The sequence below is a fragment of the Ursus americanus genome, chromosome 31, assembly GCF_024610735.1.
Source record: "Ursus americanus isolate L20-20 chromosome 31, mUrsAme1.1.p, whole genome shotgun sequence".
Classification (NCBI taxonomy): Eukaryota; Metazoa; Chordata; class Mammalia; order Carnivora; family Ursidae; genus Ursus; species Ursus americanus.
Genome location: NC_142157.1, coordinates 4620604 through 4637500, shown reverse-complemented (window position 1 = coordinate 4637500; position 16897 = coordinate 4620604). Strand labels below are relative to the sequence as shown.

The following is a 16897-nucleotide window of genomic DNA, read 5'->3' as shown; positions in this document are numbered from 1 at the left end:
GAGATTTTCACAATGTTTATTTTTCCAGTCCATGAGCATGGGATGTTTTTCCATCTCTTTGTGCCTTCCTCAATTTCTTTCATAAGTGTTCTGCAGTTTTTAGAGTACAGATCCTTTACCTCTTTGGTTAAGTTTATTCCTAGGTATCATGGTTTTTGGTGCCATTGTAAATGGAATTGATTTCTTAATTTCTTTCTTCAGTCACATTGTTAGTGTATAGAAATGCAAGATTTCTGTGCATTGGTTTTGTGACCTGCCATGTTGCTGAATTGCTGTATGAGTTCTAGTAATTTGGGGGTGGAGTCTTTGAGTTTTCCACATAAATTATCATGTCATCTGTGAAGAGAGAGAGTTTGACTTCTTCTTTGCCGATTTGAATGCCTTTTGTTTCTTTTTGTTGTCTGACTGCTGATCCTAGGACTTGTAGTACTATGTTGAACAAAAGTGGTGAGAGTGGGCATCCCTGTCATAATCCTGACCTTAAGGGAAAAGCTCTCAGTTTTTCCCCATTGACAATGATATTTGTTGTGGGCTTTTCATAGATGGCTCTTATGATTTTGAGATATGTTCCCTCTATTCCTACACTGTGGAGAGTTTTAATCAAGAAAGGATGTTATAATGCTTTTTCTGCATCAATTGAGAGGATCATATGGTTTTTGTCTTTTATTAATGTGCTCTATCATATTGATTGTCTTACACTGCTGGTGGGAATACAAGCTGGTACAGCCACTCTGGAAAACAGTATGGAGGTTCCTCAAGACATTAAAAATAGAGCTACCCTATAACCCAGCAATTGCACTGCTAGGTATTTACCCCAAAGATACATATGTAGTGAAAAAAGGGGCACATGCACACCAATGTTCATAGCAGCAATGTCCACAATAGCCAAATGGTGGAAGGAGCCGAGATGCCCTTCGACAGATGAATAGATAAAGAAGATGTGGAACATATATACAATGGAATATTACTCAGCCATCAGAAAGGATGAATACCCACCATTTGCATCGACATGAATGGAACTGGAGGGGATTATGCTAAGTGAAATAAGTCAAGGAGAAAAAGACAATTATCATATGGTTTCACTCTTATGTGGAACATAAGGAATAGCACTGAGAACCATAGGGGAAGGGAGGGAAAACTGAAGGGGGAGAAATCAGAGAGAGAGAGACGAACCATGAGAGACTATGGACTCTGGGAAACAATCTGAAGGTTTCAGAAGGGTGGGGGGTTGGGGGATGGGGTATCTAGGTGGTGGGTATTAAGGAGGGTATTAAGGAGGTTGTTTATGCAATTAATGAACACTATATCAAAAACTAAGGATGTATTATACAGTGCCTAACTGAACATAAAAAAAAAAAAAGAAATGGAATGGATTTCTCTACATTGATTTTGTATCGGGTGACTTACTGAATTTGTTTATCTGTTCTAACAATTTTTTTGGTAGAGTCTTTTTTTTTTAAGATTTTATGTATTTATTTGACACATAGTACAAATAGGGGGAGCAGCAGAGGGAGAGGGAGAAGCAGGCTCCCCACTGAGCAAGGAGCCCAATGTGGGGCTCGATTCCAGGACCCTGGGATCATGACCCGAGTCAAAAACAGACGCTTACCCAGGCACCCCGGTGGAGTCTTTTGGGCTTTCTACACATAGTATCATGTTGTCTGCAAATAGTGAAAATTTTACTTCTTTCTTACTGATTTGGATGCCTTTTTTAAATTTATTTTTTGTTGTATGATTGCTGGGACCAAGACTTCTAGTACTATGTTAGATAAAAGTGGTGAGAGTGGATTCCTTGTCTTGTTCCTGACCCTGGGGAAAAACATTCGGTTTTTCCCCATTTAGGATGATGTTTGCTCTGTTTTTTTTTTTTTTTTCGTATATGGCCTTTATTTTGTTGAGGTATGTTCCCTCTAAACCCATTTTGTTGAAGGTTTTTATCATGAATGGATATTGTATTCTGTCAAATGCCTATTCTGGATCTATTGAAATGATCATATGGTTCTTACCCTTTCCTTTATTGATATATCACATTGATTAATTTGCAAATATTGAACCACTCTTGCAACCCAGGAATAAATCCCACTTGATCATGGTGAATAAATATTTTAATGTATTGTTGAATTCATTTGCTAGTATTTTATCAAGGATTTTTGCATCTATGTTCATCAGAGATATTGGCCTGTAGTTATCATTTTTTTCTGTGTCTTTATCTGATTTTGATCTTTATCAGGGTAATGCTGGCCTCATAGAATGAATCTGGCACTTTTTCTCCCACTTCTATTTTTTGAAAACGTTTGAGAGGAGTAGATATTAACTTTTCTTTAAATGTTTGGTAGAATTCACTTGTGAAGCCATTTGATCCTGGATGTCTGTCTTTTGGGAGTCTTTTGATGACTGATTCAATTTTTTGCTGCTTATCAGTCTGTCTAAATTTTCTATTTCTTCCTGTTTCAGTTTTGGTAGGTCATATGTTCCTAGGAATTTATCCATTTCTTCTAGGTTGTCCAATTTATTGGAATATAGTGTTTCATAATGTTCTTTTACAGTTGTTTGTATTTCTGTGGTGCTGGTTGTTATTTCTCCTCTTTCATTTGTGATTTTATTTATTTGAGTACTTTCTCTTTTATTCTTGATACGTCTGACTAGAGGTTTATCATTTTTATTGCATTTTTCAAAGAACTAGCTCCTGGTTTCCTTGATCTGATCTATTGGTTTTTTAGTTTCTATATCATTTATTTCCATTTTAATCTTTATTATTTCCTTCCTTCTGCTGGATTTAGTTTTGTTTGTTGTTCTTTTTCTAACTCCTTTAGGTTTAAGTTTTAGGTTGTTTATTTGAGATTTTTCTTGCTTCTTGAGGTAGAGCTGTGTTGCTATAAACTTCTCTTAGAACCACTTTTGCTGCATCCCAAAGGTTTTGGACTGTTGTGTTTTCATTTTCATTTGTTTCCCTGTACTCTTTTTATTTCTTCCTTTATTTCCTGGTTCATCCATTCATTGTTTTGTAACCTGTTATTTGATCTCCATGTATTTGTGGTCTTTCCAGATTTATTCTTGTGGTTGACTTGTGTTGTATTCAGGAAAGATGCATGGTATAAGTTTGATCTTCTTGAATTTGTTGAGGTTTGTTTGTGAGTTAATATATGGTGTATTCTGGAGAATATTTTGTGTGCGCTCAAAAAGAATGTGTATTCTGTTGTTTTAGGATGGAATGTTCTGAATATATCTGTTAAACCTTCTGGTTCAGTGTCATTCAAAGCCATTGTTTTCTTCTTGATGTTCTGTTTCAATGACCTGTCCATTGATGTAAGTGGGACAGTAAAGTCCCCTACTGTTTTGTATTATTATGGATTAGTTCCTTTATGTTTGTTATTAGCTGCTTTATGTATTTGGGTGCTCCTATGTTGAGTGCATAAATATTTACAATTGTTATATCTTCTTGTTAGATTATCCCTTTTATGATTATATAGTGTTCTTATACAGTATTACTCTTTGTCTCTTCTTAGCCTTTGTTTTAAAATTTATTTTGTCTGATATAAGTACTGCTACTCTGGCTTTCTTTTGACAGACATTTGCATGATAGATGTTTCTTCATCCTCTCACTTTCAATCTGCAGGTGTCTTTAGGTCTAAATGAGTCTTTTGTAGGCAGCATATAGATGGGTCTTGTTTTTTTTATCCATTCTCTCACCCTACATCTTTTGATTGAAACATTTAGTCCATTTACAGTGAAAGTAATTATTGATAAATATGTATTTATTGTTTTTATTATTTGCTTTGTGGTTGTTTCTGAAGATTTTCTGTGATCCTGCTTGTCTTTCCCTCTTTCATGTTTGCTGATTTTCTTTAGTGATATATTTGTATTTCTTTCTCTTTATTCTCTGCATATTTATAAGTGGTTTTGATATATGGTTACCGTTAGGTTTGTATATAACCTTTTCTACATAAAGCAGTCTATATTAAGTTGATAGTCATTTAAATTTGAACCCATTCTTTTTTCCTTTTCTCCCCACGTTTTAGGTATATATTATTACATTTTATATCCTATTTTTTTTGTGAATTCCTTGACTAATTTTTTACAGCAGTATTCATTTTTAATGACTTTGTAATTTCTACCTTTATACTGTCATATTTGGTCTTTCCTTTCCACTCAGAGTCCTAAAGGGGACTCTTTCTTGCCCGTCATGAACTCCTTTAGTTTTTATCTGGGAAACTCTTTATCTCTCCTATTCTGAATGATAGCCTTGCTGGATAGAATATACTTGGCTGCACATTTTTTTCTTTTCAGCACTTTGTATAAATCATGCCACTCCCTCATGGCTTGCAAAGTTTCTGTTGAAAAATCTCCTGCTGGCCTTGTGGGGTTTCCCTTGTAAGTTACTTCTTTTGTTTGTTGCTTTAAACTTTTTTTTTGTCACTATATTTTACCAATTTAATTACAATATGTCTTGATGTGGGTCTGCTTTTGTTGATTTTGATGGGAATTCTGTGCTTCCTGGATCTGGATATTTGTTTCTTTCCCCAGATTAGGGAAGTTTTCAGCCATTATTTCTTCAAATAAACTTTCTGTCCCCTTCTGGGTCTCCTATAATATGAATGTTATTACATTTGATGGGGTCACTGACTTCCCTGTCTGTTCTCATTTTGCATAATTATTTTTTCTGTCTTCTGTTCAGCTTGATTACTTTCCATTACTCTGTCTTTTACGTACTAATTCTTTCCTCTGCTTCTTCCATCCTGCTGTTTATTCCATTGAGCATGTTTTTCAGTCATTTATTGAGCTCTTTATCTCTGATATGTTATTCTTTATCTCTGTATTAGGGGTCTCACTCATGCCTTCCATTCTTTCTCAAGTCCAGTAGGTATCCTTATGATCATTGCTTTAAATTTTCTATCAGTGATGTTACTTATATATGTTTTGCTTACATCTCTGGCCATGTCAGTGTCCTGTTCTTTCATTTAGGATAAATTTCTCGGTGTCCTCTCTTGTGTGCCTATCTGTGTCTGTTTCTGTGCGTAGGAAAGTCAGCTATGTCTTCTGTTCTTGAAAGTAGTGACTTTATGAAGAAGAGGACCTGGAGTGCCCTGCAGTGCAGTGAACCCTGTTCACCAGAACCTGACATTTCCGGAGAGCATCCTATGTGTGTTGCTTACACCTTGCTGTTGTGTCTGAGTCACTCTTCCTTTCAGTGCAGTCATTTGCACTGACATTCTGCCTGTTATAGGCTGTGCTTGCTCTCTGTGATGTTAGTAGGACCCAGGCAGGCAAGTTTTGGGATGGCATACCTGCCAGGGAACTTGGAAGCAGGATGGCATTGTTAGCTAAATTTGTAGTGGGCCACGAGTCTTATAATATAAGAGATTCCTTGAAGTGATACAACTGGGGGCTGTGTGCAAGGGCAGCCAGGGGCATGAGGCTGGGTGTGCTACCGAGTGGGTAATGGCAGAGTGGGGCTGGGCCCAGTGTATGATGATGGCTGCGGGCAGGTTTCTGGTCACTGCCTGGAGGCTGGTGTGGTGCCTGTTGGCAGCTGTGCACCTGGTGCTGGGTGGGGTGCACATGCAGCTTTAATAACATTTGCTTTGAGCCCAGGGCTGAGGCTAGCAGGCTTGGCGTGGGCAGGAGAACTCATGGGCATGGCGCATTGCCTGCAGGTTATATGGTAAATGTCTCTGTAGAGCCACCTACTGCAGGTGGCTCATGTTTATGCTGGGGGCTGAAGAAGAAAATGGCTCCTGTCAACTCCCTTATTTTCAGAGACATCCCCCAACATGCTCTGAAATCAGTATGAATAGATCTGTCTCCTGTTTGCCCCTGTTTGCTCCTGTTTGTGTAAACTGCCATTTTTATGTAGCTTTTCTGTGCAGTCTGCTGTCTCTTTAAGGGCAGAGACTGGGCTATCACCCTCCTGGCTTACCCAGTATGGAGTCAGCTGACTTTTAAAGCTCCAGGCTCCAAGTCCAACTGGTTTTAAAAACCTGCAGAATTCAGCCCCTCTGATTTTTAAAGCCAAATGTTATAGGGATTAGTCTCCCCATGTGAGTGTGTGAGGGTCTGTTTGCCCCTGTTGTGAGGGTCTGTTTCTCTGTCTTCTCCATGCATGTAGCCCTATCCCTCCTGTGGGTAGCCTTTCCTTGCCTTTCTGACCTTCCTAACATTTTAGTTGTAGTTTCTTTTTTATATTTAGTTGTGGAGTTTGTTCTGCCAGTCTTTGGCTCACTCTCCAGTTTACTGACTTGGATGTGGATGATATCTCGTTGTAAACGTGGATTGGGGTGAGGCCAGGGTCCTCCTACTCTGCCATCTTCCCAAGCTCCATCTGAGAAGCTATACATTTTGTTTCCATTCTTTAGTCAGTTATTCTTAACTTTTAAACCAACATCTTTAATTATACATTTTTCTAACATAGTATTTCTATCCTGCTCCTGAATGTGACATGGTCCTTAGCACATATCAACCATCCATAGAATATTCTATGCATCTTATCTTTGTTTCTAGTTCCTTTGAAAAAAGGTCTCCCCTGCCAAGTTAATAGTTAGATTTACCAAAACATTTTATCTTTTTCTCTGGTTACCTTTCATTTTTTAATTATCTTTATATTCTGAGTTCCTTTTTTACTTTTTCCTGAAATAATCTTTTAATATTTTTTAAGTGAGGGTCTTTAGGTACTTAAGTCTTAATTTTTCTATGTCTGAATACATATTTTCACCCTTGGAATCTTGAATTACAGTTTATCTGGGTATGAAATTTGAGGCTGAGAGTTACTAATTTTTCTTAAGTTGAAAATATGCCATTGTCTTCTGTCAATTGTTGCTGATGAGAAGTTCCGGTGTAATTCTAACTGTAGTTTCTTTGTAGATAATCTGCCTTCTCTCTTGTAGCTGTAAACATTTTTTTTTGTATTCTTCATGTTCAGTTTTATTATGATGGTTCTGGGAATGGCTTTACCATTATTTATCCTGATTGGTACTTGGAATGTACTTTCCACCTGAAGATTCATCTAAAGTCTTTCTTCACATTTGGACAATTTTAAATTTTGAATAGTGGTTGCATTTCCTTGTCTGAGAACTCCTGTTGGGCATTTAGAGCTGCTCAGTCCATTCTCTGTGTATCTTAATTGAATATAATCTCTCTGTGGTGTATTCAGGGAACATTCCTAGCAATTCACTCCTTCTCTGTGTCAGGGCTGGACATATCTCATTTATTTGGTTTTCTAACTCAATGCTTTATATTGTTCATTTATTTCTGTTTTTATTTAAAAATTTTCCACTCTTTAAAAATGGAAGTTATTCATTTATCTCATCGGACAATTCAAACATCTATTTTAAAGTTTGGGACATGGATCCACAAACTTAATTTCCTATGGGGCATATTCATATTTTGAATGTTGATTTTGTTGGCTGTCTATCTCAGTATTAGATTTCTTCCTCTGTTTTGGAATTTTGCTTTGCAGGCTTATTTTGTGTGGGAGGCTTTTGTTCTGTTTTTCTTCTTTCTGTTTCCTTTTGTGCTTACCCCTTCTAGGCCAGTGGTTTTGTGGTTCCTTTTGCCCAGCTGCTCAGGACTCTCTGCCCTAAACCTGGCCTTACAGGGTTCCTGTCTTACAGTGGTATTGGGGATAGTACCATGGCTTGCTTCCTGACTTGACTGGGGACTGCATTTCTATCTTCTTTTTCCTTCCTGGGCTTGTAGCTTACTAAAAATTCTAGCCCCCAGGGGATGATTAGCTACACCTTTTAGTTTCTTTAGTTTCTTTTTTTGAGGGTACTGGGAGTAGGGGTGGGAGCTGTTAAGTAATGCCAGACTAGATCCCCATTCTTGACTGGAGTAATTTTATCCTCTTTACCCCTCACTGGACCCAAACTTCAGACTGCTACAGCCTCATTCCAGAATGGGCATCCAGCAGGCTCTAGCTTTAGCAGAGCACACTGACTTGTATTTCTCTTCTGTTCCTGGTTCATACAGAGATTTATCCTGTTTTTAGAGCCTCATTAATGGTTTTAGTTTTCTATTTTTCTATATTATCTATTTCTGATTTGTGTTTGGATTGAGGGAGGTGTGTCCCATTAATGGGTCTTAATTAGGGAATAACTGGATAGAATTATGTATAATTCTAGATAGATTAGACAACCAGAGGGCTTGCCATGTAAAACAGTTTGAGGACCACAGCTGGAAGGTAGGGAGGCAGGTTATATGGCTATTTTATAGTCCGAGTTGACTTGAGGGGTAGCAGTGGAAACAAGAGAAGCTTGCTAATACAACTTACATCTAGCTGCTAGAAACCACAGGAGTTTTTCACTGAACAAGATGGAGCAGTGTCTTCCTCCAGATGTCTCTATGTTGGTATTGCAGATTCCCACCAGAGCTTTCCCAGGTTTTATCCCTCTCAGTTTGCTCTTATTCCATTGTTCCTTTTTATTTTTTCACTTTTATTTTTAAATATCCCTTCCACTTCTTTCCTCTTCACTGTTTTTCTCCCCCACAGTCCATTCCACAGTGCTCACAATTGCCAGTAGAATCCAGGGTGTTCAGGAAGAGGACCTTGGCAGGGGTCACATGGCAGAGGGGCCCCAGATAGCTGCTGGGTCTCTTCCCTGGGGTTGGGACAGTTGTGAGTTTCTTCTCAGCCCCCCAGTCTCTTCTCCCACACTACCTCCAAACTTCCTCTATTGTCTAATGTCAAGTGGGCTTCTGAACTGCCAGTGAAGGCAGGGGTGGCTCACAAGCACAGAAGAGAATCTTTCTAGAGGCTCCTTCTCCCATCGTCACTCCAGAAGCTCCCTATTTGAGAAGTCTGTAATGGACTATTTCGCACTCTTTCAATGTGATACACAATTTGCTATTCAATGTCCTCCTAAGGAAGCTTATGGTGTATGAGCTCCATCCCCATTCAAGGGTTTCAAAGCAGTTACAGCTGCTGCATTTGGGGAGGAGTAAAATGTACAGGTAGGTGAATCCTGTGTAAAATTAGATTATGGCAGTGAAGGACCCAAAACTATTTGCATCTGTTTATAGACTCTGAGAAAGGATGAACTAAGATTGCGGGAAATTTTTAGCACAAAAAGATGGCATTACAGTGTCCCCTATAACTTACTGCAATATCCGAAATATTTACCAGGACTTTCAGATCAATCTCTTGTTTTGAACTGGTTCTCATGCGTTAAACTTGGAAGCATTTATCAGAGTGATAATGGGTCTAATTCTTTTCCTCATGAAATCTGGGTAACTAGTTTAATAGCAATAATAATAGTGATAGTAATAATAATAACTTATATGCAAATAATTGGACCATTGAAGCATGGAACTTGAACTACCCTTGAATTTGTGTCTATTGGCACCAACATGAAGAGTTTCTGAGAAGCTCTCGAGGTGCTCTCTGCTCCTTCCCCAGCATTTTCATTCAGGTAAAATCAGATTGCCAGGTGAAGATGAAGGGAAAGGGGAATCGTAAAGGGCCAAAGTGAAGCATGAGAGACAGAAGAACATGGAGGAAAGGAGTCCATAGACTGACACATTTGCTTGTTTATTCAAAAGACATCCCTTAAACACTTACTCTGTGCCGGCTCTGTGCAAAGTCAGAGGATGTAATGTGAGCAGAGAAAGCCCTCTGCTTCCCAGGACAGTCCCCAAGGCAGATATATAAGTAGACACATCTAAGACGGGGAATTAAAAACAGCATGTGCCCTCTGAGGGCGAGGGAGCTTTGTGGGCTGGTTGAGGCACTGTTTCTCAGGTCAGCTAGTTGGGAATGCAGCCTGTCCCTTCCAGGTGTCTCCCTCCCAAGTGCTGCTCAGCCGGGGATTCAGGGAGGAGGCATATTTTGGTTCTGAGCCAAAAGTGGAGAGCAGGTTTTCTCAGAATTATGTTTCAGCTTTCCGCAAACTTCCCCACTGGTGACCAAACTCGGCTTCTCTTGGAGGCATTTCTTTTCTGCTTTTCTCTGTTACAGGTAGGAAAAGAATAAGAAAGGGGAGAGAGAGCAGAGACAGTCATGGCACTGAGCCCCAGTGGAGAGTGTTTCCAACATCAGACACAGAAGACTTTTCTGAGCCCTAGCCAGTGCCCAGAGTTTTCCTGACATTCACACAGATGGCAGGCCTTCTCCAGAAGCTAACTGGGCTGTAGGAACCATGACAGAGAAATATGTAAACAAGTGCAGCATTAGAGCAAAATCAGTGCTTAATAATATCGAGTGACTGAGTCAGGGTAATTGTAAGAAATGCTTTATAGAAATAACTTTATCTGTACCTCCCTCCTCAATATCACCCCTTGTGGCTCTGAATATCTTTGAGACATTGTGTTTAATTCTCATAATTTTGGTGCGAGAATTTATTAGACTGTGCAGGTCATTTGAAACTGTCAGGTCCCAGTTAAGTTGGACACCCTGCTAAACACGATTACTGTCAGTGTGGGTTAGGCTTCCAGGGAGAAAATTAAATAATGGGAATGTCGTTTATCTGTAAATAATGTCAAGCCTATAATGAGAATGCATTTTATTAGGTGAGGAAAAAGCTCTCACCCTTGGCGCAGCAAGAAGTGGTGCTAAACTGCAGTCTCCTGGGGCCACGGGACAGAAAGGGTCTTTCCTTGCCTGGGTGTCCCATGGACCAGGGCACCCACATCCTGTGCAGCTAGGACCGTCTGGACTCTGGACGGGCTTATCATCCCCAGGAGCTCACTGGTTTTCTCTTCAGCTGCACACCCTACACAGTTCATTACTGAGGTGAGGAGAAAATGCCAGCTTCCATGGAAATTATGGAAATGCTATCAGACATGAAGGGTTAATGAGTGTGAACAGGTGGGCGATTAGATGCAGCTGAGAATAACAAGGCTCAGCTGCTTAGCTGCTTGGTGCTTCTTATAGTCTATCTTTAAAGCTGCTAAAAGAAAGCAAGAAATTTTGTTGCTCAGGTGATTTCTCTAAAATAATTTTTTTTTCTTTTTCACTAAGCATTTTCTTTTCTTGCTCATGTAGCTCATAATCCCATTTCTTGGTGGCTCTTCCCTTGGGATTGTTTTCATCATTGGCAGCTCCACAGAGGGTTAACTTGCTCACACATGTCTCAACATTGTCAATCCAGAGTCTCTGGTAATTGGCAGCACTAAAAACTGGCCCCGCCAGCTTGAAGTAATTTACAATCTCATGTTTCCCATCAGTGATTTATAAGGAAAAGCTTGCACAAATGGTAGAAACTTTTCATGAGTCTTGTCCCTTTCAACAAAAGACACTATATATTAGTCTCAGAATTTTATTGTACTCTTTTTTTTAGTTGTTGTGGCTAACATTGGAATTCCTTCCAGCCGGCCATGGGATGACATTGTACCATTTCTTTTCATCACGTGCATGATACCAAAATTAAAGAGTTGAAGACACCAGGAGGTTCCCTCCTCCCATTAGAGGCCCATCCTCAAACAATGTCTGATGGGATGTGGAGTGTGGAAAAACACTGCTTTTATATTTGGGTATAGTAATTAACCAATGGTGACAAATCTATATCATATACAAGGTGCTAAGCATTGATGGGACACACAGGAAACTCACTCTTCCCTCAAAGAACTTGTATTTGGAGTGCGGAGACTAGGCCCTATTATGTAATGAATCCTAAATGTATTTCATCATCTTACTATTGTTGTAAAAATGTGGAGTCAGAACAAGATTTGGGTTCCCATTGATGGCATACCTGGAGCTCCACCCTGGCTGTGGCTCCATCAGACACTCATTTGGCAGTTTTTTCTACAGGAATTGGCAGCTCCTGGGTCTTGGGTTCAAGCTTCTCAAATTCACACCGAAAAGGGGAGTTTGATAAACTTGATACTGAATATTCATTTATGGTAAGAAACCCAAGTTCAAAGAAGCCTGGGATACCATTTATAATAGCATCACACACAGACATTTCTGTCGCAGGGTTCTTCCTGACAAAAGATGCAAATAGTATGTCTTGCATTTCTCAAAAGGAGATGCAATGTCTCCTACAGTGTCCAGAACTCCCCTGGGCATACTGTGGTTGAAACCTATATTCAGCTGATTCATGACAGGAGGAGAGAAGTGAGGAGGGACTCTCAGGGGGCTGAATATTAGATTCTGGAAAATGCCCCTGACCACAAGGGCAGCTTTCCACAGCTGCAAATGGGTGAACTCTTAATTATCCATATTAGGGAAGCAGGAAGGAGAGGTTCTGAAAGCTCACTCTGAACCCCCTTAACTGCCCATATTTCTCCCAACTTACTCTGTGAGGTAGAAGATCTTCTGAAATTAGACTGAAATTTTAAAATGCAAATAGTGGTTGAGGTGACACACTGATATTTCCCCGCAATAAATTAGAATCTCACTACTGGTCAAGTACAAATGAATGATGACAGACTTGCTTTTTTAACTTTAATATAGGGAGTGGTGGAGGGAGGGAATTTAGGGTAACTCTGGGAATGTGAACATAGGGAGAAGGATTACCAAGGGGTAAACTAAGAGAAACCTCACATCTGAAATGATAATGACAATAGAAACGTCAATTGGTTTACTATGTAATAGGCACATGCTGGAACTTAATTCTGCTCAGTCCTAACAATACTATGAAGTAAGAATTATTCACTCCCATTCTATAGATGAGGAAGCTGAGGCTTCAGAAGACACATGGTAAAATTCCTAATTTTCCAGGAGGCTCTGTGGACCTTTGTAGCATAGCTTGAATAGTTTATAATTTTTTTCCTTCTCATTCATGTACTTTGATACAGAGAAAGTTTCATACTTAAAGCATTATTAACTGAGATTTTCCTTTGTACTCAACAGCCAAGAATTCATGGCAAGAATTCACAGCAGTGGTGCTAAGTGCCCCAAAAGAATTGCTGATAATAAGATGGAATGCAGACACCAGGGAGGCCCACGCCAACACCCCTGGGAGACTCCTGGAAGGGCAGAGGTGTGGGTAGGGTCTTGGGGAATGAGGGGGAGAAATGGGTTGCAGAGACATTAGAAGTAAAAAAAATGCTAAAGGAATTGGTGGGTCCCTTGATGGGAGTAAGGATGAAGGTGGGTCCCTTGATGGGAGTAAGGATGAAGGTGGGTCCCTTGATGGGAGTAAGGATGAAGGTGGGTCCCTTGATGGGAATAAGGATGAAGGTGGGTCCCTTGATGGGAGTAAGGATGAAGGTGGGTCCCTTGATGGGAGTAAGGATGAAGGTGGGTTCCTTGATGGGAGTAAGGATGAAGGTGGGTCCCTTGATGGGAGTAAGGATGAAGGTGGGTCCCTTGATGGGAATAAGGATGAAGGTGGGTCCCTTGATGGGAGTAAGGATGAAGGTGGGTTCCTTGATGGGAGTAAGGATGAAGGTGGGTCCCTTGATGGGAGTAAGGATGAAGGTGGGTCCCTTGATGGGAGTAAGGATGAAGGTGGGTCCCTTGATGGGAGTAAGGATGAAGGTGGGTCCCTTGATGGGAGTAAGGATGAAGGTGGGTCCCTTGATGGGAGTAAGGATGAAGGTGGGTCCCTTGATGGGAGTAAGGATGAAGGTGGGTCCCTTGATGGGAGTAAGGATGAAGGTGGGTCCCTTGATGGGAGTAAGGATGAAGGTGGGTCCCTTGATGGGAGTAAGGATGAAGGTGGGTCCCTTGATGGGAGTAAGGATGAAGGTGGGTCCCTTGATGGGAGTAAGGATGAAGGTGGGTCCCTTGATGGGAGTAAGGATGAAGGTGGGTCCCTTGATGGGAGTAAGGATGAAGGTGGGTCCCTTGATGGGAGTAAGGATGAAGGTGGGTCCCTTGATGGGAGTAAGGATGAAGGTGGGTCCCTTGATGGGAGTAAGGATGAAGGTGGGTCCCTTGATGGGAGTAAGGATGAAGGTGGGTCCCTTGATGGGAGTAAGGATGAAGGTGGGTCCCTTGATGGGAGTAAGGATGAAGGTGGGTCCCTTGATGGGAGTAAGGATGAAGGAAAGGAGGAATCGACAGTGTTGGAGGTTCTGGTGTTGGCTGATTAGAGAACGATGCTATTGTCTCTTCTCCTGACTGGAGTCAGACTTAAGCTCCAAATCTGTCCTCTGATCATTGCCACCCCTCTCTCTCTCACTCTTTGGTACTCTCATCCATCACTTGCTCTATTTTCCTCTTCAGCATCAGCCTACTATATAACACACTAATTTTGTTTTTGCCCCCAACAAGATTGTAAAGTCCCATGGTAGGGATATATTTGTCTTCCCGGTTGTTTTTTTTTTTTTTTTCTGTACCCTTAGAACTTAGAGCAAAAAAAGGATTAGTGTACTCTCCGTCTCTCCAATGTATATATGTCTCTAATGTACATATGTACATATAAATATATACACATCTATCTCCAGAGCATTTAGTCATATTTTATATATATATATTTTTAAAATTTTTGAAGAAAGGAGGAAATGTCACACAAGTGGTAACTAGATAATTTATTGTATTCATCACTAATATTTCCAAATCAATATTTGGAAAAGAATGAGGGGAAATAAGAAGACCAGGAGAATAGAAAGACCTGACAAGCTTGTGTAAGTGTTGCATGTCTGGGGCTGCCTGGGAAGAAGGGAGTCACGTGATTTCATCACCTTGGGGCAAGAATCCTAAGGACCTTGGCAAGTGGAAGCTGAGGAGCTGGTACTGAGTCTTGCAGCTGGTGCCTTGTTGCTAGATAAGGAGCAGGGTGTGGGCAAAATTAGTCATATCACCAGGCCTTGATAGAATGATGGAAAATAAATACTTTAGGAACATGATTCTGCCAGGCTCTAGAAGAACATAAATTAAGATCTTTGATAAGGAGAAATTAAGATGGCTTTATGTCTCCTTAAATCTCCCCACATTGAATTAAAACTACAGAGAAAAGCTTTTAGTACAAACAAGCCCTACATTTATGTGTACTCTTCGGTGATTTATTTTTTTATCTCTTATTTTCTGGTAAATATATTTGGAATTATATATTTCATTTTGAGTATTACATTTGTTTTATCACATACATATTGATATGAAGCATTTTTATTATTCAGTTTTACATATTTCAAAATTTCACATAATTTCTTCTTCCAATAAGATATATTTAGTGGTGTTTTTGTTTCTAGACATATGACCTTTTTTTTTTTTAGCTAACATTTTTGTTAATGATTTCCACTTCTACTTTGTTGTGATAAACAGTCTATACAGGTTTTCTCTATAATTTATTGAGGATTACTGTGTGGTCTCTTTGTTACTGGTTAATTTTTGTAAATAGATGTATGTTTAAAAAATCATATTTTTATGTTTAGTAAGTATAAGATTCCTCATATGTTTAATATTTCAAACTAATTAGTCATGCTGTTTAGATAGTCTATGTATGCTAATTTTTGACAGCTTGATTTATCACTAAAAGGACTTGCATTAAATCTCTTTGATAAGCTATAATGTCTGATGCATAAGTTTATGATCTATTTTGTTAAAAGATTTCATTTATTTATTTGATAGAGAAAGAGCGAGAGAGTGAAAACAAGCAGGGGGAGTGGGAGAAGGAGAAGCAGATTTCCCACTGAGGGAGCCTGATGTGGGACTCCATCTCAAGACCATGGGATTGTGACCTGAGCCAAAGGCAGATGCTTAACGACTGAGCCACCCACGCACCCCGATCTATTTTTATTTTTAATCTCTATATTTCAATCTTTATTTTTTAACCTATTTTTAAGTTTTTATTTAAATTCCATTAGTTAATGGAATGCCTGGGTGGCTCAGTTGGTTAAGCATCTGACTCTTGATTTCAGCTCAGGTCATGATCCATGCACTGGGCATGGAGCCTGTTTAAGATTCTCTCTCTCTCTCTCCCTTTGCCCTTCCTCAGGCTTTCAGGCATGCACTCTCTCTATCTCAAAAAAAAAAAAAAAATTCCAGTTAGTTAACATACAGAATAATATTATTTTCAGGTATACAATATAGTGATCCAACACTTCCGTACATCACCTGGTGCTCATCACAGCAAGTGCCCTCCTTAATCCCCATCACCTATTTCACCCACCCCCTACCTACCTCCCCTCTGGTGACCATCAGTTTGTTCTCTACACTTAAGAGCCTGTTCTTGGTTTGCCTCTCTCTCTTTTTCCACCTTTGCTCATTTGTTTCTTGAATTCCATATATGAGTGAAATCATATGGCATTTATCTTTCTCTGACTGATTTATTTCAGTGAATAGTGTCCTTTCTAGCTCTATCCATATCATTGCAAATGGTAAGACTTCATTCTTTTTTATGGCTCTGTAATATTCCATTGTGTATATATCCCACTTCTTCTTTATGCATTTATCAGTAGATGGACACCTGGGCTGTTTCCCTAATTTGGTTATTGTAAATAATGCTGCTATAAATATCAGGGTGCATGTATGCCTTTGAATTAGTGTTTTTGTATTCTTTGGGTAAATACCCAGTAGTGCAATTGCTGGATCAAAGAGTAGCTCTATTTTAAACTTTTTGAGGAGTCTCCATAGTGTTTTCCAGAGCGGCTGCACTAATTTCAACCATTGTATTCTTAAGTTTCAAATGGAGAAAATGGTTGTCTTGTTTGTTTAACCTGATTTGAGCAACAAGTTCTTCTTTTAATTGGTGAGCTGGATTTTAATGTAATAATTTATATATTTTTTAAATTGACGTATTAATCATAATAACAATTATGTAGTGATTCCTGCATCCCAGACAGGGTTCCAAGAACTTCATATGTAGTGGCACACTTAATCCTTAGCCTTATGAGGTAGACGAAATATCTCTTTTTAATGAGGAGGCTGAGGCACCATTAGGCTAAGGCACTTGTTCAGGTTTACACAACAAGGAAATAGTACTGCCAGAAGTAAGAGTACAAGCTCAGGGAATCTGGTTCTGGCTTCACGTTTCTAATCTTTATGCTCCCGTGCCTCTGGGTTATAATTAGAGTTTGA

General features: G+C 39.6%; 1 long non-coding RNA gene across 2 annotated transcripts in view; it reads left to right on the top strand.

Annotated features, from left to right (window-relative positions):
- Positions 1 to 16897, top strand: part of LOC148107358 (uncharacterized) — a 40988-nt gene that overhangs the window by 12470 nt on the left and 11621 nt on the right. The gene's annotated exons all lie outside the window — the stretch shown is intronic.